The 21399-nt window shown below is 43.7% G+C and overlaps 1 protein-coding gene across 5 annotated transcripts in view; it reads right to left on the minus strand.

Annotated features, from left to right (window-relative positions):
• Positions 1–11413, minus strand: part of Dnajc13 (DnaJ heat shock protein family (Hsp40) member C13) — a 109532-nt gene extending 98119 nt beyond the window's left edge. For 4 of the 5 annotated variants that reach the window (XR_010053994.1, XM_063265807.1, XM_039081778.2 and 1 more), the window contains exon 1: positions 11177–11315. The gene's annotated coding sequence lies outside the window, so the exon portion shown is untranslated. Of the gene's footprint in view, positions 1–11176 lie in introns of all 5 variants that reach the window. The other variant, NM_001108776.3, reaches the window with a different exon arrangement.
• Positions 11414–21399: the final 9986 nt, after the last annotated feature.

Here is a 21399-nt window from a genome sequence, read left to right on the forward strand (position 1 = left end):
AAGTCTTTCAGACTGTCAACATAGTATAAACGAAGAACTCTCAAAATACAGTAATATCAATTCAGGAAAAGCAGAAAAACATGCAAAATACACTCAGGGATGACAGTGGAGATCACCTTAAGTTTGAGGCTCCATTGGGCCACCTATCTAGTTCCAGTCCAGGCTTTAAAAAGAGAAGCAAGGGGAAGAGGATGTATTGACTATTTTCCATCCAGGGGAAAGCTGGGAAAACTTAATCAAACCACAGAAACTGAGTGTCCGCAAGTCTGGGGCTGCTCAGAGCACTATGGTCAGGTGATTTATCTGAGAAGACCTTGGCAGCTCCCGTCCATGCTCATAACACAAGCACCGTCAGCACACGTCTACCACCAAGGTAACGACAGTGAACTTAAAAAAGAACTCTTACTGCCAAAGGTGGATAGAGTAGCTGTCACTCACTGGCTGTGTGACCTTGAACAACTCTGAACAAATGTCAATTTCTCTGCGTTACAGCCATCTATAAAATAGGGGTGAATACCTGTCCCAAAGGGCTGTGGTACAGACTAAGGAGACAACTCGGATACTTAGAACAGAACCTCAGGAATGTTAATTATCAACTATCATGCTTTAAACACACCACTCCAGATTCACAAGCTCTTGTGCATTTCTATTTTCGCCTTTATTTCCAAGTATCTACTGGCACTTGTGTGTGGTAAGGCATTGTGGGGGTGGGGGTGGGGGTGGGGGTGGGGGTGGGGGTGGGGGTGGGGGTGGAGGTGGGTTTGCGGTATTTATGGTTCTTCCTCTACCTTTTATAAATTCCAAACCTCCTATAATTCAATGTAGAGCAACTCAACCTATCTGCTGTATCAGTTACAGAGCCAAACAATTCACAAGTTTTAAAATGCACACTGTCTCAGTCATGTGATGAGACCTAACTCTCTCTGTTGTCCTACAAATCCATGCTGTACATGACACTGGGGGACATCAGTCACCTGGCAGCCTCTGCTTATCAGACTGCTATGATGTGGCAGTGTGCTGTTAGGTAGCCCTTACTTTACTTCACAATGGACCTGACACCCAGGAGCAGAGAATGCCAGCAATGCTGTGGGCATGTGGGGAAGCTCCAACGAGCTCCCTCCAGTGAAAGGAGAGGAAGAGTGTACGCTAAGGATCATAAAGCCGACAGTGAAAAGAAACCTTCCACCCAAGACTGTGAAGGAACCATTAGTTTTGCTGCCGTATCAATTTCAAAAGCCATAGTCGCACTGATAAGTGACTAGGTGAGATGAAAAAGGGATCACATCACGGGAATGTGTGTGTCTGCACAGGAAAAACAGAGCTACCTTATTCCCAAAGGATGAAGAAATCACCTAAAATTTCTAACTTCAAAAGTACAGTGTTCTGTTAATTTAATCAGCACTCAAAATTTTTACTTAAACATTTGTGAACTTTTGAGGAAAAAAAAGGAAATTTCATGAACAAATTGAATGTTCAGTAATTATCTCATCTCTATTTTTAGTAAGCTCTAAGAGTTTAAGTATAGTTGTTAATGGGTGAAAACACTTAAGCAGTCAGTAGTTGTTCATGAAGCAAACTGCAGAGCTCCTGGTACCGAGTGGCTGGAGCATCAAGCAGCATCGCCAAGAGTCATTTATAGGCAGGTGCTATAAATAACTGCCCACCTTACAGGAAGATAAACAGTAGAATGGGATCCTGTCTTGCCAGCCTTTGCCCATCAGGTGCAAAACTACATTCATTCCTTCAGGAATTCCAAATCACGACTTACACTTGCCTTTGATGACTTCATTTGCATATCCCCTGTAACTAAACCATACTGCGGTGTCTCCACTGACTGACAGGTTACCGTCAATGGTTTACTATATACCCAGGCATGACATTACTAGACCTTTTTTGCATCATCTCAGGTAATTAATTCTTTTAATAGAAATGTAATAAAAGTTAAAATGCCAAGGTTAAATTCAGGCTTGGCAGACTTGGCGATGTGTACTTACAAGCCTGGAACTTGGGAGACTGAGTCAGGAGAATGAGTCTGAATAAGTAAACGATGCAAAAAGCAAGACCCTGCCTCAAAACAATTTAAAATAAAAAAGGGTTGGGACTGTCCTCAAGGACATAGCATGCCCTGGGTTCAACTCTACCGGTGTTTTGGCTGAAATCACTCTTTTCAGTGACGGAATGCTTTCGAACAACAGTCACGCACTTTAATTCATTGCTGGCAGTAAGGCTGGCACCCACTTACAGTCATTTATGAATAAAACTAGAATGCTCCTGAGAAGATAATGACTTTGACACAGACAAAGACACACACACACACACACACACACACACACACACACACACAAACACACAACAACAACAACAACAACAAAACCAAAACAACTGAGTCCACTTAGCCGGCCTTACATCACGCTCACATTGAACAAAAGCAAACTGAAGCGACCACAGGCATGGCCTGAAGCAGACTGCAAGCAGCCTGTAAGTGGAAAAGGCTGCATGTACTGCAAAATTAAACACACGTGCATGGCTTGTGTCAAATAAACTCCAAGGACTAAGTAGCCAAGGATGATGATTCATCCTTAAAAATATAACTAATGAACAAAGGGATTGGAGTAAAAAGGTTTTGGACCTGTTGAAAGCATATATTTTGCACAACTATCTGAAAGCAATTCTTATATAAATATGACAATTTGGAATAATCAGGGAAGAGACTAATTTCCTCATTCTGAGTCTAGGAAATCTAAGTATAGAGTTTGCTTTCAGGTAATGAACTGCAACTATGAGTTTGTTTTAAAATGCACCAAAAATTAAGACGGATTGATGGATGGATAAAAACTGTCACAGAACAATGACAGGAAGATATTAACTGCAACATGCTGGAGGGAGGCTGATAATGTCTGACACAAAGCTCACCAACCTGGCAGGGAGTGACACGTGCAGTGTGCTAAGGAGAAGCTTTGAGTCTGCCTTGCTTTCCTGAGGAAGCTTTCCTACAGTGGAGTGGTCACCATTTCCCACGAGGCACACCCTCCATGGCAGACCGTCATAGCACTGAAGCTAACTGGAAAAGGTGCTACAGTTTATCTCAAACGTATCCACTGCCACTCAGGAAGCAAATAACTAAAGGAGAATCCTAAACACTGGCTTCTTAGAAACCTAATTTTCACAACTGGATCTGAAATCTATAGTAATTATAATTAGTTTAGTACTTTTTGAAAACAAAAGGTTAAAAAATGGCTAAGGACATTAATTTTTACCCAGATTAAAAAGCTACATCTAAGCTGTTTTAGATAAAATGTGCTGTTGTACCGAGGAAACCTGCTATGTGACCTTTAATCCAGGTTTTGCTTTGTTGTCTTGTTTTTAGTCAAGGTCTCATTAAGTTACCTAGGCTGCCTTCAAACTCTTCGAATCAGGTGACCCTCCAGCCTCAGTCGTCCCCACAGCTGGGACAGGACAGAAGGACAGCACCCAGGTCACTTTTGTTTTGTTTTAATGTGTGACTAAGTCCAAGTTAAAGTATTTTCTTCAAAAAGAACAGATCAGTATGTGTACTGTATATGATACCTACAATAACCTTAAAATAGGATGAAGCCTATGCTATGGTTTCAGGGTACCTCACTCCACACCCCCGTGACTTGAAGAGTTTAAACCCCTAGAGAAAAACACTGTCATGAAATAGGGAAGCAGGTAGTCACATCATGTCTGACTGACGATCATACACCCCAGTAAGTGTCCAGAAGTTACAGTACGGTCGCTAGTGCATTGTTTACCACATCAATAGTAATAATCTCAGCTCTGCCCCACTCTCTCTTAAAAAATCAAGACAACTAGGAATTTCTTAATGAAATAAAGAGGGGTTAAAATACAACCCCAAATCTAAGTTAATCTCAATGGGGGAGGTAGTGGCGAGAGCAGTTGTGTGTGCAGTACACAAGTCCGTGTGTGGGAGTCGAAGGTCAAGCTCCATAGCTGTTAGTCAGAAACTGCCCCCCCCTTTAAAAACTGGAGCCCGGTTTCTCAGTGGCCTGAAACACCGGTTACTCTAAGCTGGTGTGTGAGAAAGCCCAGGCCACATTTGCCTCCACCTCCACAGCGCTCAGACTCTAGGTGCTGCACACCTGCCCGCCTTTTAAACAGGTTCTGGGCATCAACCTGGCAGCTCACATTGTGCCCAGCTACCTCCCAACCCCACAGCAGTTGACTTTATTGTCTTTCCTGCACAGCAGTATAACTCAGATGCCCAGCTGAGGGAGATCTATTTTAATCATGCATATGTTGATTCCAACTGAAACATCTATCTCTCCTATTTTAGTCAGACATGCTGATTCCATCTGAGAGAACATTTCATTTCTAGATAGATACATCTATTATTTTAAAAAATAAATTTTCATGTAAGATGTATTGTGATTCTGCCCTGTCCAAACTGAGAAATTTCATGTGAAAGAATATTTATCTTTTCAGAAATGTGCTCAATTCTTCTCAAATCTGTGCTGCTAACCGTTTATATTCTAGTTCCTACATAGTTTTTAGATTTCTTCAGACCGCATTTCTATCTCATTGTCTCTCAATGAGAATACTGATTTGCAAGGACACACTCCAGATGTGCAAGCTCTCCCCCATCTCGGCAGGCACTTCAAAGTTCAGCTCTACCAGGCCGAGGAGGGCCTCGCGGGCCACACAGACCTTTACTGGCTATGATTCAACTTGTTTTCCCTTTACCAACAGGGGCTAATTTCTAGTTCCCTTAATCCTGCAGAAAACAGTTTGAATTACATTTTACAGTTAATACCCTTGCCTAATAAATACTATTAAAACACAGGCAGTGTAAGTGGCAAAAATCTCCTCTCAGCAAACACAACAGTAACAATTGTCAAGTCTGTTCTTTCTGAAATGCCTGTATTATTTCTACCTCTGCCAAGGGGTTTATAATGTACACAGCTCCTTTAAATTACAATTGAAATTAGGAATATTCTACTTTTAAAAATAAAGTCAGTGACTTAAAAGGTCTGGGGAGAAATGTGGCTTATCTGCTCTAAGATTTGATAAATATTCAAAATACATTCTGAATCATGACTTACAAGTTTGAGGGAGAGGGATTCTACAGCAAAAATATCAAAGGAATACAAATCAGAAATGCCTATAAAAGTCTGTCAATAGTTAGTATAGAATTCTAGATCTGTTAGAGAAAGCCTGCTCCGTGAAAAACCACAGTAGTTCTTTAAGTTCTGCTAACTAGTTAAAAGCAGAGCATTAGAATAATTACTACAGACTGCTTTCGGTGTTTTCTTTCCTACCTGTTACTTACCCAGGACATCAGTTAAATACATGAGCTACTTACTACTCAGGGGATGTGATCTAACAAAGGCAAATTAAGAAAAACCACTGCTTCTGACTCTGTCTTACAAATCACATTTCTTCATGAGCACTCCATATGACAGTACATGGGCTGCTGAATAAGGTTAAGAGCACACAGAAATAAGGTAAGCATGCCACACTCTTCACAGGTAACTGTCTGAAGTCAGTGAACATGACCATTATCCTGGCTTCAGCTAGTTGCTGACTGGAGAGTTCCCATGACTATGAATCAGTTTCTCTAACAAGAGGGATTACAGCTGGCATGGACTCAGCAGAAGTACACTGACTGCTCCAGAAGGAAAATGTGTTGAAAATATTGATTAAAAATTTGAACTAGAGGCTGGAGAAATGACTCAGTGTTAAGATCATGAACCGATAATCTAGAATAGTGATTCTCAACCTCTCTAAGCTTCAACCCTTTAAAACTCTTCATGATGGGGCTGGGGATTTAGCTCAGTGGTAGAGCGCTTACCTAGGAAGCGCAAGGCCCTGGGTTCGGTCCCCAGCTCCGAAAAAAAGAACCAAAAAAAAAAAAAAAAAAAAAACTCTTCATGATGTTCTGACCCCTGTAACCATAAAAGTATTTCTTTGCTACTCCGTAACTCTAATTGTGCTACTATTATGATTGGTAACATAGTATCTGTATTTTCTGATGGTCTTAGGTGGCCCCTAAGAATAAAAGGGTCATTTGATGCCCAAAAGCGTCAAGACCCACAGATTGAAAACCACTGGTCTAGAAGACTGGATTGAGTTCAGTTTCATGTACCCGTAGCAAAGAAGTCACAACTGCCCCAAACTCCAAATCCAGGGGATCCAATACTCTCTTCTGGCCTCCAAAGGCATTTCCAGTCAATTGCACCCACACAGTCACAGACATACACACAAAGTTGAAAACCATCCTCAATGTCTAAGTGTTCATTTGCATAGGGGAAAACGTATTCAAAATAAACTAGCCCCACAACTTAATCAATTTAAATGTAAAAAAACAAATATCTTGTACAGGGCTTAATGCACATCAATTTCCCAGCACTAGGGCTGCTATAAACTGAGAGGTTATACTTACCTTTTTCAGTTTGGAAAATAATGATAACAATGATTCCACTTGTGGTATTTAAGTCACCAAGATGACAAATTTGTACCCTTCCATGTTTCTGTCACAAACTGATTCTATACAAAGGTACATATGTCTGGCAATTTTCTTGCTTACTGTGGTGTAGCCATACCTATTTGTATATTGAAATGCATACAGTTTTGCCACAATGCCATTTTGATAATTTATTATTAACTTATTCCAACATGGCTGGCACACTGGGCTAGGGCTACTGGAAGAGAGTGTCTGCCTAGCACATACTGAACACTTGGAGGAGTATGATTCCAATTCCACGTTTACTGATGTACCATTTTATAAATCACTGGGAACATAAGGTGAATACAGATAAGTACTCAGAGGAACAGCTACTGAGATATTCTCAAAGCGCGTACATGCACGTCACAAATCAAAGAGCTACAATCCACTCGTATACCTCGAAACTTCACATCCCATCCCATTTACATTTCCTTTCAAAAACTTCACAGAAAAACAGTGACTTCTTCCAATGCTCATGTCCATAAGCAACTAACAAAACGCCAGAGTACTGATCCGAGCCAAACAGTGCTGCTTGCTTCCAAGTTCCCATTGCTTTCGATGTCACTCGAAAGCTCACAGTTCTGTGGCCCTAACCTATTTTTCATTAAAGTTTTTATTCAATTTTACATAGCAAAGTGATTTTTGGGAAAGCACACGGAGTGCCTCTTGACTTTATATACCACTAGAGGTGTGGTTATTTTCTTAACATACAGCCTGTTTGTACCCCCCCCCCTAATTTGTATTATAGAGAGAACATCTTGTGTACTGTATGGATGCATCGCCTGTCAATTAAAAAGCCTATGCTCTATGGATTAGGCAGGAAATAGAGGTAGGACATTGAAGAAAGAGAAAGGACTCTGGGATAGAGTCAGGCAGGAGATCCACCCAGGAAGATGTGACAAGATACTGAGCACAGCAGACTGTAGGTAGAATAAATGGGATATTTAAAGTTATATATGTCAGAGAAGGGCCTAGCTATATGGCTAAGGTATTTGTCAATATATTTTGAGTCTGAGTCTTATTTTTGGGAGCATAGGGCTGGGAGGCAGAATCAGGCCTAAGTTCAACACTGTATTTCTTCCTTTTATGAATATTTCTGGTATCCTGTCTAAATACTAAAGTTCCAGTACTTGTTTTCCCCGTTTTCTACAAATATTTTAGTTTTATGTTGTACAACTAGGTCTAGTTTTGCAGAGAACTTGTCTGTAATACTAAATACAATGTGCCATAGTTGGTTCTGTCTAGAAATGCAGCTATCTTTTGGTTTCATGGTGTATCTTTCTCCCTCTTATTTTACATCTAACTTCCAGAGAGGGGTTCTTGAACATTATAAATCTGTGTATGTATATATCTTATAGACAACATAAAAGTATGTATGTAAACAAGTATATGTGTGCATATCCACACACACACACACACACACACACACACACACACACACAAACACACTATGCACTGGAGTTCTAATAGTGCTTTAACCATTAATAAAGGTGGGGAGATTAAAGGTGTGCATCTCCATGGCCTGGCTACCCAAACCCTTTTTGAATTTTATTTCTACTGTTTTAAATATCCGTGTGTGGTATTTGCCAGCAGACGTAGGCAGAGACCAGAAGAGGGAGCTGAGCCCTTTGGAGCTGCTTACAGGTTGTGGGTAACCTAGCCTGAGTCCTGAGAACTAATTTCAGGTCTCTAAAAACAGCAGCAAGTTCTATTATCCACTGAGCCAACGCTCCATCCGCATTTCCAAGTCTTTGAATGCTGCACCTCACGGCTATGCTTTTGTTTCCAGCACTTCAGTTCCATTTCTTCAGTGCCTATGTTTTTGAAATTATTCATCACATCCAGCATTTGAGTATTCTCTGTTGGATAACGTTATCTACTTCCATCAATCTGAGTGTAGCTACAATAACTGCTCTCTTAGGAATGTCTTTCTTCCTTTTAGCTTTTCATCTTCCTCTTATTTCACTGAAAGCTGGACATGTATAGAGTAGTGGAAACTAAGGTGAGTAATTTCGTGATCAGATGAGTATCCCTTTCCTTTGTGAGGCCAAGTGCCGAGGTTACAGTAACCTTGTTGGGAGTTGAGCTGGGCTAATGTTCTTACAACAGGTAACAGCAGGGCACCACTGGCTTCATTCTTTGGCAAAATAATGTGTATCTGTGGAGAGAGGTGATTTAACTAGAGGAATGTCTGTCTGACCCTCTGTTGTGCTCCCTGTGACCTTGTGCTTTGGGGGATACAGTCTCTGTTCTGAGCATTATATTCCCCTCCACCTGGTCTGAATGAGAGACTCTCAGCAAGGCTTTTTCCTGTCTTTCCTAGGACTGTACCTAGTGAAGTTTCGTGTAAACAACTTCTAAGCTGGCACACTCACTTTCATCCATTTTCCAACTGTTCTAGCTGAACTCTTTTTTTTTTTTCTTTCTTTTTTTCCGGAGCTGGGGACTGAACCCAGGGCTTTGCGCTTGCTAGGTAAGCGCTCTACCACTGAGCTAAATCCCCAACCCCCTAGCTGAACTCTTAAGCACTGTTCAAAAGCTCTTCTCTGGTTTTCACCCCTCCCTCTCCAACTCCTCCTTCAGGTCTGAGCGAGCTAGTGGTTCTCTGTGTCCTCGGTCCTAAACTGTCCCTGAAGTGATCAACTTGGTTAGTTTTTTGTTTGTTAGTTTTTGTTTCCACCCCACCCCACCCCACCCCATGCTGTCATGAAAGCTTTTAGTCTTAGAATCAAAGCTAAATGGTATAAATGATTTCAGGATAGCAAAGAGCATGTTAACAATTATTTTATGTAAAAAGGCAGACGAGAAGGTTTTAAAGGACCTCCAGATGAGCCTACCGACCAGAGCTCAATCCTCCTGGCCCACATGATGGACACACACCCATTACAGCTCACTACCTGAATTCAATCTGCAGGTTCCACACAACGACACACTGCACTCCAGCAAGCTGTCCTCTGACCTTCACACATGCTACACAGCACATGGACTCAAACACACCAAATAAATACAAACAACATTTTAAGTACAAAAAAAATTATAGTATTTTAAGACTAAAACAAACATAATGAACTAAAACCTGCACTTTAACCCCTGCCAGACATTAGACCAAAGCCTTAGCAACAAACAAGACTGGGCTGCTAAGTAGCTGCCTAACTTTACACTTTCTTCAGAGAAGCAAGAGAAAAGTCTGAAACAGACCCCTCAAATTCACCTGTGTAATTACAGGTGCTGGGGGAAGGGGGCCAATGTAGGTTTAACATGCTCTTCTGATGTCAACTCTACTCTAGTATCTATTGGAACTAGCTTCCACTATTAACCTTCTAAGTTTAAGAAAAACAAATTATTACCATTTACCTGGGTAACCAAATAACTTATGCTTTCAACCAGTACGTAACTTTCTTACTGAAGACATTCATGTTTAGTAAATTTTTACCTTAGGGATTTGATTAGTTTGCAGTTAGGCTTGCTAGTATGATTTAGACTACTACTGCCATATTAGAAAAAAAGAATAGCTTCTCGGGGGAATACTGATGCTGGTATTGGCCCAGGACTCTAGCTTTAAGCTCTTTACATCCCTGTTTCTTAACTTTGACTCCTCTTTTCTCCTTTAATTTGCTATACTTCCTGTTTTCAAACAAAATGTAAACTCAGTGTTTCCTCAACCAGAACTGGCAGTCCCTGAATGTAATTTTACCACAGAGCCACTATTTGCAATATTGCAACTTAAACATTGTTTTACATTTTATATGGAAAATTAAAGGGGTTTATGCTGTAAGCTAAATTAACAATGAGACACTAGAAATAAAAAAACTGTAGAATCTGTAGAATAAAAGGGAAAAGCTGATCGTGGGAGTGAGAAATCACTCCTTTGGGAGTTCATCTCTGTTAGGGGGCGAATTTTACTTACACCATCCTTCCACCAAGGGATTAGGGAACCGGTTTCAAGATAAGAGTGGCTAATTTAACATCTGACCATTGGGGGCTTTTTTGGGAAAAGGCACGCAGTTGTACTCTTAACACCCACTTCATTGAGCGTCCAAGTGCCGCTTCACCTACATCAAAAGCCGCGTTCAGAGGTGAAATCACAGCCCAGTACCGGCAACAGTGAACAGGCCAGGGTACTTTGCAGGAAGGAAAAAGCCTTGGAGGGGAAACCTTGATGTTTGATAAAGGACCTGGAGGAATAAAAGAGCAGCTGACTCCTCCTTTCCCATGAAAACGAAACAAAACTGAGACAAGGGAAAAATATCAAGCAAGTCTACGCGGGACCCTAGAGGAAGGAAGGAGGAATGCTAACCTAAGAAAACCGAGGAAGGAGGACCGCTAACCCAAGAAAACCGGAGGCGCCGGCATCCAGGAGGGAATCCCGAGGGCGGAGCCCACAGGGGAAGGAGGTGTGGAGTCGAGTCAGGGAGAGTTGCGGAGAGAAGTGGGGGACAAGGATAGTGATGGGAGAAAATACAGCCAGGCAGAGAGGGGTGGGGCTGCCAGGGCAGTGCCCCGACAAATGTCACTCAGAGTCGGAGGGGAGGGTCCGAGCGCAGGAACCCCAGGGCGGAGGATCACTGCTTTGGCAGCTTCGAGCCTCAGCAACTTAAACGCCGCCCGCCCTGTGGTCCCTGCCGGGAGCCCCTGAGTCCCCGAAGGTGGGAAGCGGCCATCGCAGAAACCCAAAGCCGGAGGCGGCTTTACCTTCGCAGGAGGCTGGAGGCGCTCCAGCCCGAGCTCCGCCTGCCGCCGGCTCCACGTCTTGAGTGGGATGAGGCGCCGCCGGCCCCGTCCCTTCTCGCTTTCCTTTTCCCCGCCGGGGCCTATCGCCGCGGGTTCCTGCGCCGCGGCCCCCACCCCTCCGCTCCTCCCTCTGCCTCTCAGAGGCTCGCTCTGGACGCCGCCATCTTCCACCAGGCTGCGAGCGCTGAACACCAACGCGCGTGCGTGGCCGCCGCCCCGGCCGTCACGAGACCCTGTCAGCTGACCTCAGCCCTTCCGCCTCGCGCCCCGCCCCCGGGTGCACTTTGCTCCCTCCCTTTGCGGTCCATTCGCTGTCTTCCGGGAAGCGCCGCGTGCGCGCCGCCCGCCGTTCCGCCTCTCGGGAAGTACGCGTGCGCACAGCGAAAGAGAGCTTTGGGCCAAGCAGCGGGGGGGGGAGAGGCGCCACGCCCCCTGGAGCGTCCCGGGAGGCCACGCCCCCTGAATAGATGGAGACACGCCTCTCAGCGCCGGCATTGGCTACTGTAACTCTGGAAAGGCGTGTCTCTGTTGCCTAGCCCTAGACTTCAGTGCCCTAGCGCATCCACGAGGCCATTGAAAGCCTCAGTGAGCATCTACGGTTTAGCTGCGTTTGTGGGCATAACTTTTACTCGCTATTGACACACCCTGAGCGGGGCTTTAAGTTTTGAATGTTCAGGGAGACAATGGAGCCTCAGAGGTCAAAGGCCTTTGCAAGGGTAGTGCTGGACAGGTAACTGCTGGCTTCGTTGCCTTCTGATCCCAGAGCCAAGATTGAATTGGCCAGGTACTTAAGGGCAATTAACCTTCAGCCGTCTGAGATAGGGATTTTCCTCCATTTTCAGATAAACTCAGGTCTAGTCCCACGGTAATAGACTTAGTATTTGAGTTCAAGTAAGTTGACTCAAGAACTTCGCTCTCTGGATAGCAACTCACTGAAACTATCAGAAGAGAGGGACTCACAAGACCGAGAGTATCAGAATGAAACAAAGTTACAGGGGGCAATTGTGTCAAAGTTTATGGAAAGTCAGTGTCTCATCTCAGATGTGAGAGGGGCAGACTACCCTCTAAAACGTGATTCTATGGGGGAAAAAACTTGTGTAGACACACAGTTTTAGGTTTAAACGCTCGAGTGAGTTCAATCTTCTTGTGTGGCAACGCTGGAATTGAAATTTCTCAGGGACCCTGCCTGTGGTTGAATCGTTTCATAGATGGTGGTTATGGGATGAAAAACATATAAAACGGTTTCTACAGATTTTGAATCTTGGCCGATTGACCCAATTTTGTTACTGGAGACTTGCATTTTTCCTAGGCTTTCCCACACTGTCCCAGTAAAATAAAGTGCCTTGAGCAGCCAGAAATGGAAAGATGGGACCCGAAGTAAAGTGAGAAGGGGGAAAAAACAAAACAAAACAAGAAGCCTGAGTTAAGGGGCCCCGTGGCTAATCTCATGGAAATAAAAGCATGTGCTTGTGTGTTTTATATGTTTTATATGTTACAGACCCTTAGAGTATTGCCAGAACTAGATACAGGATGTCCTATTTCTATTTGGGAGAGGAAACTGACCCAGAGTGTCCAAGTGACTAATTCAAGGTGAGGTTTATCCAAAAGGTTGAGCCAAGATCTGGCCCCAGAGTGTAACACCCAGGTCATCAAACTACTAAACCCTTGACACTGCCTCTCTATTTAATATTTGGAACCAAATAAATGGATTCACAGAAGTAAAAGGAGCTTAGATAACATGAACTACCTCTGTCCCCCATAGTGGAAAATTTCCTGCCTCTGAACAGAGCCTGAAGTTGAGAAACTGTGTGTTCTTCTTCCCACAGGCCTTCACTTGCAGGAATCGTTTCAGGGTTTGGGTGGTTGGTTTTGCTGTTTTCTCCTCTTCCTCCTCCTCCTCCTCCTCCTCCTCCCCCCTCCTTCTCCTCCTCCTCCTCCTCCTTTTCCTCCTCCTCCTCTTCCTCTTCCTCCTCCTCCTCCTCCTCCTCCTCCTCCTCCTCCTCCTCCTCCTCCTCCTCCTTCTCCTCCTTTTCCATGTCCCAGCCTTTCATTATCTGCCAGGACCCTGCCCATATCATCTTATCCCAACCTTACCTATGTTCTCTCCTACCAGTCTCTGTGCAGCTTCCTCATTTCCCTTAGACAGGTTTACACAGAGTTGTCACTCTTCTTAAGATGCTAGAACTAGAGACAAGAATCAGGCAAATAGGAATACTTGGCTCATCTTTCCCTAGACTTCTGTTGTTACCTCGCTCTCCACACCCTGAACGTTTTGAAAGGGGTGTCAACTTCAAGGTATACCTTCAGATTTCTCTTTCTGCATTTATCTTTTTTCTTCAAGGCCCACGATCGCAAACACAGTTGCCAATACTTTTTTTCATAGTGCACACCTATCAAGTTTTCAGACCAAATTTGTGCAGTATAATATTTCGAAGCTTTTAAAATTCATACCTCACTGCTTTCTAGACAGCCGTAATTTTATCTGTGTTCTAAGTTGACATTCAACTTAGAAGAGCTTCAAGATCTTAAAAATCCGCATGGCGAAGCCTGTTTATTGAATTCCCTGCTACTGCTGAAGTGGCTTTCCTGATCGTATCAATGCCCTGACCCACCACTGAGAACGCTACACCACGCTGCAGTGTTCTGAGCCATATCTTGTTTGTTCACTGCCACCTTTGTCTTGTTTTGCCGTTTGAGGCATGGTTTCTTGCTTTGTTTCCCAGGCTAGCCTTGAATTTTCAATCCTCCTTTGTTGTTGCTCTGTGGGTTTAGTTTATTTAAAATGTTATTAGATCTACTTATTTTAGTATATGAGTGTTTTGCCCACATGTCTATATGTGCTCCTCTTGCATGCCTGGTGTGTGCAGAGGCTAGACCAGAAGCGTGCCTTGGAACTAGACTCCTGAATGGTTTTGAGCCACCACTTGGGTGCTAGGAATTGAATTCAGCACCTTTGCAAGAGCAACAAGTACAAGCAACAGCCAAGCCATCTCTCTAGCTCCTGGAATGCTTTGACCATAGACAGTCAAGACCACACACAGATAAACTGTTTTAAATACGTTAATCACCATCTCCATGTGGCTACTGAACATGAAGTAAAATTAATTTGAAAAAAGTGCAAAATAACACATGATAACTTATTTTCGATGGTATGTGTGATGAGATGAGAAGTAGCCCCATGTTCTTGGGCAGCTGAACATTTGGCCCATAGTTGGTGGCACTGTTTGGGAAGGTTGAGGAGGCCTGTCACTGGAAGCAAGCTTTGAGAGTAAAACACCTCACCTACTTCTAGTTTGCTTTCTGCTACTTGCTTTTGGTGAAGAGTGTGAGCGCTCAGCATCTTGCTAGAGCTACCACGCCCATGCCTGCCGCTCAGTGCCATGCTCCCCCACCATGGAAGCCTTTGATCTGGTTAAAATCATAAGCCCAAATACACACATGGTCTATAAGTTGCCTTGATCATGGTCATGACGTTCTATCACACAAACAGAACAGCAACTAATATAATATGTGTTGAGCTAGATATTGGTCACCAATCCAGTTGGACATCTCTTATCAGAAAATCCGAAATATTCCAAAATTTGACATTTATGTCAACAACTAAGAGGTTTCAGATTTTGGTGCACTTCATATTTCAGAGTTTTCAATGATGGATGTCCATCTACTAAAATCTACATACTCACATTCTAGCCCCCTTTTAAGAATGTGAAATCTAGGGCTGGAGAGATGGCTCAGAGGTTAAGAGCACCGACTGCTCTTCCAGAGGTCCTGAGTTCAAATCCCAGCAACCGCATGGTGGCTCACAACCATCTGTAATGACATCTGATGCCCTCTTCTGGTGTGTCTGAAGACAGCTACAGTGTACGTATATAGAATAAATAACTAAATCTTTAAAACAAACAAACAAAAAGAATGTGAAATCTGAAAGACTTTTGACAAAAGCATTTTAAAGAAAGGACACTTACCCTGTACTCCTTAAAGCTGATAAGAAACTTTATTCGGGAACATTTCAATGGATTATCTATGTACACAGAGACCAGGCTCAACTCCAAATACAGAAATAATTATATAGTCTCTGCTATTTTTAAAAGGGACATTCCTGTGAGGGATTATCTTTATTTGGTTAATTGATGTGGGAGGCTTGCCCACTGTGGCTGGCACCTTTCCCTGGTCTGGGATTATGGACTGTAGACAAAGGAGGAATAAGCTGAACACATTTCATTCACCAGCATCTTCCTCTTCACTGCGGGTTCAGTGTGCCTTGATTTGCCCTCCATGATGTACTGTGTCTAGAATTAGGGGCCAAAATAATCAGTCCTTTCTTTCCTCAAGTTACTTTTGTGGGGACATTTTATTATAGCAACAGGAAGAAAGGTAACTAAGACAGCAACTAAGCCCAGGTTTTGCAAAAATGTTGCCGGTCACTAGTATAGGCAGCACCAAGGAGACTGTCACTGTCTGGTGCTTTTAGCCAGGCAACAAATGAAATATGATGAGGCCTCATTGTGGCGCACCTTCCAAGTAAATAAGTAACAAGTTTTTTCTGTACTGTCTCAAGTGTTTTAATTCATTGTTTACACTTATTTTCACTTGATGCGTGAGTGTTTTAACTGCATGTTTGTATGCGCACCATTTATATTCTGGGTGCCTGATGAGGTCAAAGTCTATCAGGAACAAGAAGTAGAGATTGTGAATCACCACGTGGTCCAGGGAACAAACCCCAATCCTCTGTGAAAGCAACATGTCCTCTTTACAGCTCAGCCAGCTCTCTATTCTCCTGATTTAATTTTTGTAACACACACACACACACACAAAGACCTTGCCATTTTTTCCCAATTTTCAGGTTAGGAACCCAACATTTACAGGAAGTTGTACAAACTTTTGTAGCATCAGGCCACTGGAGAACAGTAATGTCTCTCAGCAGGACAGACTCTTGGATTTCAACATCCATGTTCTGTTCCAGGTAAACATAGACTGCAATAGCCATGCCCTCCTCTCCCATTGGTCAGGCGTAACCACTGGGATCATCTGGAGAAAAGTGTATGTGAGAGAGTTTAAAGTAGAAACAGCATGGTCATGTTTACTGCCATTTCCCCAGAATGACACGAAAGGCCTGCAATTTGAGTTTCATTTTTATCAACATCAGTTTTATAATATAACATTAAAAGCATTTTATCTTATTTTATTATTTTATTCTATGGATATTTTGCCTGCATGATGTCTTTGTATCATGTGTTTAGCTTGTACCCATCAAGGACCAACAAAGGGCATCAGATCCCCTGGAACTGGAATTGTGAACCAATATGTAGGTGCTGGGAATTGAACCTGGGTCCTCTAGAAGAACAGCCTGTGTTCTTACCTGGCGAGACATCCCCTTCAGCCCCAACATTTGATCTTCTTGTTGAAAATGACTGCTAGTTAAATCAACTCTTGAGAGCCACCAAGCATCTATGAATACAGAATTTCAGTAACAAGTAACTTCAAGTACAGAATACATGGCCTTCCTACATCTGTAGTCTACTTTGTTTTGTCCCATCTGGAGCCTCAGTTAAGATAAAAAGAAAGTGCGCTGTTTCCAGTGACATGGAAATCGGTGACAAGGGGGAAGTAACACTGCCGAATAAGACAAAAATCAAAGGAGACAGAACTGTGTGCTGTCGAAGTTGGCAGACAGAGAACAAGAGTTCCATAGTCTCTCTCTCTCTCTCTCTCTCTCTCTCTCTCTCTCTCTCTCTCTCTCTCTCTCCCTCTCTCCCTCCGTCCCTCCCTCCCCCTCCCCCCTCTCTCCTAAATGCTGTATCTCAGTGTAGAGTTAATTTTTCATGATGACAGCTGTTGTGAAGCTGGAATCCAAGGCTGCGTGGCAGCAGGCAATTAACAGATCAGGCCACCGACGCTGAGCAGCCAAGGGAGCTCCCCAGTCTTTCTTTGGTTTTCCCCGAGTCCCAACCCTTACCTCACCTCTTCTCTCCTCTGCTCAGTGTGTCTTGAGGAAAAGATGAAGCTTAACCCCCACACCCAACACCGGGCTGAAACTCCAAGTATTTTAAGAAAGGAGCAGATGGTTGTGTGATGTTACTGAGTTTGCTGACAACAGAGTTGGTGGCTTGCACGAGCCATGAGCGGCACGGGTTGCTACTTTCCTCTTAGGAAATGTTGAATCGATCTCTTCTTCTTCCCTTTCTCTCTGGCTTCATTTCTTTTTCTTTCTGCCTCATTTTTTTTTTAAATATCACCCATGTACTGGTTAGCTTCTGAGAGCTTGACATAAGACGCCTGACCTATCTCAGAAGAGGAATCTCGGCTCGAGAACTGCCTCCGTCAGACTGGCATGTGGGCATGTGTGCGCGCCATTTTCTTGCCTGTTGGTTGATGTAGGGGTAGCCCACTGGGGATGGGGTCACAGTTGAGCAGGTAAGCTTGGGCTGTATTAGAAACATAGCTGAACAAGCCGGTGAGCAGCGCTCCTCCATGGTTGTTGCTTCAGTACCTGCCTGAGTTCCTGTCTTGCCTTTCCCCGCTGAACTGTAAAGTGTAAGAGGAAATAAACCCTTTCCTCCCCAAACTACTCTTGATCACGATGTTTATCCCATCATCATCATCATCATCATCATCATCATCATCATCATCATCATCATCACCATCACCATCAACAACAACAGTAAAAAGCACACGAGGATAATCTAGCCTCAAAGGAACCTTACTCAACTACCAGGGGAGTTGAAGGGCGCTCTCGGAGTCCACCCATTGCTATTTCTCAGGATCCACTGGTTTCAACTGGCACTGTGTTGCTATAACATCAGATTGTTGTAGCTTCCACTGAGAGCTGCAACCAGTCACCTCTGCTGCCTGCCCTCTGTCATTATGCGCTTAGCATCCTTCACTACAGATTTTCTGAAAGATGGGAGGGAGCATTGACCTACATATACTCAAAGGAACATTTGCTCTGTAGGCAAGTGTCTGTGGTGGTCCTCCGTAGGCTCAGATGTTTGAATACATGGTTGAAGTAGCCCCAGTTGATGGTGCTATCTCGATAGGTGTTGGAGGTGTGGCCTCAGAGCAGACTCTGAGGTTTCGAAGCCTAGGGCCACCCTCAATGCACACTCTTTCTGCTTCTTAGTTGCAGTTCAAGATGTGAGCTGCCACCATGCCTGTCCCTTCCTGGTGATGGTAATGGACTCTTACCCAGCAGGAACCATAAGTCAAGTAAACCTTTCTTCTATAGATTGCCTTGCTTACCGTGTTTTATCACGGCAATAGGAAAGCAACTGATGGGAAAGTAACCGACACAAAGTGTCTTGTAACAACTGTCACAGATTACAACAGTGACACTACTCCCTTCTACAACCCTGGCATCCTACTCTAGTTCACAGCGTCTCTGATGGAGGGATAACCTGCAGGCCTGCCTCTTGAAGGGCCCAAATGAACCACATGGCTCCCCAAACTTCACAAACCCTGGGAATCAAATGTTGCTCATGGAGCTTTCATTAAAACTTGATTGTGGGGGGATGGAGAGATGGCTCAGCGGTTAAGAGCACTGACTGCTCTTCCAGAGGTCCTGAGTTCAATTCCTAGCATCCCAGCTAATGGCTCACAACCATCTGTAATGGAATCTGATGCCCTCTTCTGGTGTGAAGACAGCGACAGAGGACTCATATAGAACAAATAAATAAATCTTAAAATTTATTGTGCTTCGCAGGTAAGGCTGTGACAGTTTAAGAATTACCTAGTATGGTTGCTCCCACCTTTAACTCTTAATCCCAGTACTCAGCATACTGAGGCAAGCAGATCATCATGGGTTCAAGGCCAGCCTTGACTTATAAAAAAATATAATCATAGGGCTATTAAGAGCACTGGCTATTCTTCCAGAGGACCCAAGTACAATTCCCAGCATCCACATGGCACCTCATAACTCCAGTCCCAGGGCACCCAATGAGCACCCTTTTCTCGTCTCTGTGGACACGACACATGTACGGTACACCTACACATAGAAGCAAAGCACCCATACACGTAAAAATAAAATACTATCATAATTCCTAGGGAAGTAGAGAAGGACTTACTGAGAGTGGGTCATGCTCTCTGTCCAATGAGAAACATGGAGATTTTACAAAGTATTACTTTTTTTCCCCCCACGACATGGAATGACTACCAAACACCTTTGCAGGAAGCGGACAGTTCCTTGGAGAGGCCTGGTGTGATGCCAGCCCAGCAAGCCTTCAAAGGACTAATTTAGTTCCTGCCTGGTCCTGCTTTCTGTTATACCTCTTCTTCCGGGTGACCCATTACATCAAACAGAAGCTGCCTGCGGTCATTAAGCAAGCGCTTGCAGAAATGGGGCTGTGGACTCAGCATTTGGCAGAAGAACGAGAGGCTCTTCTGTGAAAGCCTTGGTTTCATTTCTGTTAGGCCAGCAAACAGTAGTTCCACAATGGCTTTCCTAGTAAAAAGGCTTAAAAAAAAAAAACACAAAATCTTTTGCTGACATTTCAGACTCCTCTTTTAATTGTGTGTGTGTGTGTGTGTGTGTGTGTGTGTGTGTGTGTGTGAGTTCTACTTTTTCCATGTGTCATCAAGGAGTCTTAAGTAGCTAGAAATAGAACCTTCGACATCTGGGATCAACAATTAGACGATCCCACCCTGTTTTGTTCCTCTTTTCTCCCCACCCTCCTTGGTATCACTATCTGTTCAGTATTACTTTTTTTTTTTATAAATCATCTCATTTACAGAGGAAAACAGCCAACCGTTCTGTAGCCTCCATGGTGCTGAGAGCAGAGCAGTGGTCCAGTTCCCACTCCAGAGCTGGTTTACTGGGGAAAGGCCTTCCATGAAGACAGTCTCTGTTCTTTCACGACATAGCCTACTGTCTTACGGCTTGAGCTTGGCTGGAGTCAGTGCTTCGTTTATCACAAGGCCAGTTTTTTAGGAGAGATTTGGAGTCCAAAATCAAAAGGCCAACATCTCCCCCTGCCTTTGTGAATGACACTCTGGGCAGGAGGCCTGCTTTAGAGAGCACTGGGTTGTCAGGTCACCATTTTGGGATACACTTCGTGTAAGGAACACAGTGTCTCTAGTACTGCGTTGTTGTTGTTGGTGGTGGTTATAGGGTTTGGTTTGGTTTTTCAAGACAAGGAGGGTTTCTTTGTTGAGCCTTGGCTGTCCTAGAACTCACTTGGTAAACCAGGCCGGCCTTGAACTCACAAAGATCCACCTGCCTCAGCCTCGAGTGCTGGGATTAGAGGCACGTGCCACCACCTCCTGGCTCAGTACTGTGTTTTATAGTTGACAGTGGGAAGTTTATTTATTTATTTTTCTTTTCTTTTTTTCGGAGCTGGGGACCGAACCCAGGGCCTTGTGCTTGCTAGGCAAGTGCTCTACCGCTGAGCTAAATCCCCAACCCCGGAAGTTTATTTTTTACACCGGCCTCCCCCCTCCCCTTTTTTTCTTGAGTCCCTGTCATCTGTGTCACCTCTGTGCTTCTGTTAGGAGTTCCTGCTTACATTCTCCTTCCAATAGGAATTTCTTTTAAATGACTTGGAAAGGGAAGTAGTTTTTCTCAAAATGCAGGGGATTCGAAGAGAAAAAGGGCTTTTCTTTCTGTAGATAACTGGCAAGGTGGCCTGAGTTGAGGTTTGTGAAGAGCCGGCCTCTCCGCTCACGTTAGAGCTCTGAAGGAGGAAAGGCAAGCATTTTAAGGGTTGTGTCGAGTCAGAATGACCAAAGAGTTCACGTGGGCAGGATGTTGCCTGAATCAGAGCAAAAATTTGATGACAAAGGCCCTGACTCCAACCACTTTTGATGAGCAAAGAACACAGCCCACACTTCACTGAAGAGAAAGTTGCCTCTCCCCAATCTTTCTTTGCTTAGTTTCATCAACTTAAAAGGAATATAAAAATACACATAGTTGATGGAGTTATTATGGGATTTCTATGCACATCTCAGTGTCTATAAAAGTATCTTAAACATATCTGGAGTGGGGGGTGGGGCTGGCCATACACCTCAGTGTGTACTCTGAGCTAACTTTTCAGCCCCACAAAAATAAGTCTTAAAAACACATAGCTCGATCTTAGTAAATGCTGTCTCTATTATTAGCAGTCTTTTTATAATTATAATCTGTTTATTTGAAGTAGCAGTAAAATTAAACTCGGATTCTTGCAGGGGTGTGGGGAGGAACCCACATGTTTAAA

This window comes from Rattus norvegicus, chromosome 8 (genome assembly GCF_036323735.1).
Source record: "Rattus norvegicus strain BN/NHsdMcwi chromosome 8, GRCr8, whole genome shotgun sequence".
Lineage (NCBI taxonomy): Eukaryota > Metazoa > Chordata > Mammalia > Rodentia > Muridae > Rattus > Rattus norvegicus.